A 3,460-nucleotide genomic window follows, 5' to 3' on the forward strand; every position below is an offset into this window, starting at 1 on the left:
AAAATAACAAAAAAATAAAATAAAATAAAAAATAAAAAAAAGAGGAATTTATAGAAACAGAGTAGAACAATGGTTACCAGGTGTGGGGGAAATGAGAAGATGTAGGTTAAAAGGCACACAGTTACAGTTATGTAGGAAAAACAGGTCTAGAGATTTAATGTACAACATGAGGACTATAGTTAATAACATTGTATTGTGTACTGGAAATTTGCCAAAAGCATAGATTTTAGGTGCCCTTACCATCAAAGAAGAAAAGAGAAAATGAAAGGAAGAAAAGTAACTATATGATAATTTACTTGACTGTAGTAATCACTTCACCATATGTATCAAAACATCATGTTGTAACAGTTAGATGAAGAAATAAGATCTAGTGTTGGGCAGCACAGTAGGGTACCTATAGTTAACAATAAAGTATTGTATATTTCAAAATAACTAGAAGAATAGATTTGGAATGTTACCAACACGAAGAAATGATAAAGGCTTAAGGTGATGGATACCCCAATTACCCAGATTCGATCATTACCCATTGTATGCTTGTATCAAAATATCACATGTACCCCATAAATATGTACAACTATTACATATCGGAAAAAATTAAAAATAAAAAATCATGTTGTACAACTTAAAAGTATAAAATAAAAAAATTTAAATCATGCTAATCTTTAGTAGACAGTATTACGTGGGAAGGCAGAGAAAAGAGTCACACATAAATGGAGGTAGGGCCCCTACTACTGGACTTTATCAGTTATGTGAGCCAATTTTGTTTGAGTCGGGTTTTCTGTACCTTACAATCCAAAGTTCCCATATGGATATGGTTATATATAGTCATATGTTACACAAAAGTATAGTGAATGCATTCACTTTAGATAAGCAGGATAATGATTAAATTTCTGAGCATCAATAGTTGCATTAGTTGGAATTTTCTGAAGCAGATGACAAAGCAAGGAAAAAAGACATTAAGTGAAAAGGGAGTTATTGGAAGGATCTTGGGATAACTTATTATGTGTCTGTCTCAGCAGGACAGTGATATGGAAGGATGCCCATAGACACAATTAAAGGAATATATTTTCTGTGATAGCAAAAGATACAGAAATTTAACTGTATCCAACAGCCTCACAAAGCAGGAGATGATGCAGCTTGCATCCTGGATTCTTCAGAGATCTCTTTAAGGAAGGTGAGCACAGATTGAGAATTTTGCTGGGTGGAAGAAGCTCTCACCTTCCTCTTCTCTTGGGATGTTTCTCTCTTAGCTCCTTCAATCATACCAAAGAGCCTGGCTACCTGCTTGCCTACTCACCAGTTTAAGAAATGGAAGCAAAACAATGTCCAGCACATTTTTCCTGTTTACCACAAGACTGGTGGTGACGTCAAAAGTTAATTTAAGGTCGATACACTTGCTTTTGCCTGTAGTATCAGCTACTTGGGAGGCAGAAGTGGAAGGATCATTTGAGCCCAGGATGTTGAGATTGCGGTAAACTATTGTATTAGTTTGTTCTTGCATTGCTATAAACAAATACCTGAGACTGGGTCATTTGTAAAGAAAGGAGGTTTAATTGGCTCACGGTTCTGCAGGCTGTACAGGAAGCATGATTCTGGCATCTGTTTGGCTTCTGGGGAGGTCTCAGAAAACTTATAATCATGGCAGAAGGAGAAGGGGGAGCTGACACTTCCCATGGCTGGGAGCAGGAGGAAAAGAGAGATGGGGGAGGTGCCACACACTTGTAAACAACCAGACCTCACAAGAACTCACTATTGCCAAGACAGCACCAAGGGGGATGGTGTTAAACTATGAGAAACAGAAACCACTCCCATGATCCAATCACCTCCCACCAGGCTCCACCTCCAACATTGGGGATTACAATTCAACATGAGATTTGGGTAGGGACAGACACACATCCAAACCATTTCAGCTATCATTGCACCACTGCACTCCAGCCTGGGCAACAGAATGAGACCCTGTGTATTAGTCTGTTGTCGAATTGCTATAGAGAAATACCTGAGAATGGGTAATTTGTAAAGAAAAGAGGTTTAATTGGTTCATGGTTCTATGGGCTGTGCAGGAAGCATAGCGGCTTCCGCTTCTGGGGGGCCTCAGGAAGCTTCCAATCATGGTGAAAGGCAAAGGGGAAGCGAGCCATCTTGCATAGTGGCAGCAGGAAGAAGAGTGAGAAGGGGAGGTGCCACACACTTTTAAACAACCAGATCTCGTGAGAACTGTACCACAAGACAGCACCAAGGGGATGGTGCTAAACTATTCATGAAGGATTCACCCCCATGATCCAATCACGTCCCACCAGGCCCCACTTCTGACATTTGGGTTTACAATTTGACATGAAATTTGGGTCGGGACACAGATCCAAACAATATCGCCCTGCCTCTTAAAAAAAAGGTTAATTTACCACCAGTTTCTGGGTCTAAGCCTTCAGGCCTGCCTGAAGTCCATTCCAGGCTCCCAGAATAAAGGATAGGCTCAACAAACTGAGTCTTGAGGAAGCAAGAAACAAGGACACCTTGGGAACCTCAGGGACAAGATAGGAATCCTGGTGTCATCAAGACTCTGCTTGTCTCCTGTCTCTGCTTCTCTTTGCAGGTTTCAACTAAAATGTTGAAACCTTGGTTGTTATGCAGCTTCAAGGGCTCACATTCTCCTAGCATAAACACCTGAAAAGAAATGATTCTCTTAACATCCAGGGCAGGCCTCCGACAGAGCAGACTTGGGTCATGCATCCTCTCTTATGAATTGGATTAAAGTGGGGGTGGGAAGTGGAGGAGTGGTGACGAGGGGTGGGGAATGGGTATTATGATTAGCTGCCATTAAAACCACACAGTTGGAGCAGTGAGGGTACATCTTCCAAGAGAAAGAGTGAGTCCTTCTCAGAAAATGGGGTGTTAACTATGTAAAATAAGTAGTACCACAACAGTAAGTAGTAAACCTTCAAAATCCAAATAACCTTCACCACTGACAGCACTCATCTTGTTCAGGAAGAGATGTCATCCCTAAGCAATTCATTTCTTTAAAAATGGTGACTGACAGTGTTGTTGTTTTTCTAATCATGTTCATGACAAATATTGCTCTGCTCCTATCCCTTCAGGAAAACATTAAAGGTTGGGCATGGTGGCTATTCCTGTAATGTCAGCATTTTGGGAGGTCAAGGAGTGCGGATCGCTTGAGCCCAGGAGTTTGAGACCAGCATGGGCAACAGGATGAAACCCCATCTTTACAAAAAAAAAAAAAAAAAAAAAAAATTAGCTGGGTGTGGTGGTGTGCACCTGTAGTCCCAGAAATTCAGGAGGCTGAGGTGAGAGAATGGATTGAGCCCAGGAGGTTGAGGCTGCAGTGATCTGTGACTGTGCCACTGCATTCCAGCATGGGTAACAGAGTGAGACTGTGTCTCAAAAAATGAAAGAAAGAAAGAAAGAAGGAAGGAAGGAAGGAAGGAAGGAAGGAAGGAAGGAAGGA

At 41.1% G+C, this 3,460-nt stretch overlaps 1 pseudogene across 1 annotated transcript in view; it reads left to right on the top strand.

Moving 5' to 3' along the window:
• LOC108540106 (28S ribosomal protein S17, mitochondrial pseudogene) overlaps window positions 1–3,460 on the top strand; it is a 38,062-nt pseudogene that overhangs the window by 842 nt on the left and 33,760 nt on the right. The window lies entirely within an intron of this gene.

The sequence above is a fragment of the Rhinopithecus bieti genome, unplaced genomic scaffold (assembly GCF_001698545.2).
Source record: "Rhinopithecus bieti isolate Rb0 unplaced genomic scaffold, ASM169854v2 scaffold_19142, whole genome shotgun sequence".
NCBI lineage: Eukaryota > Metazoa > Chordata > Mammalia > Primates > Cercopithecidae > Rhinopithecus > Rhinopithecus bieti.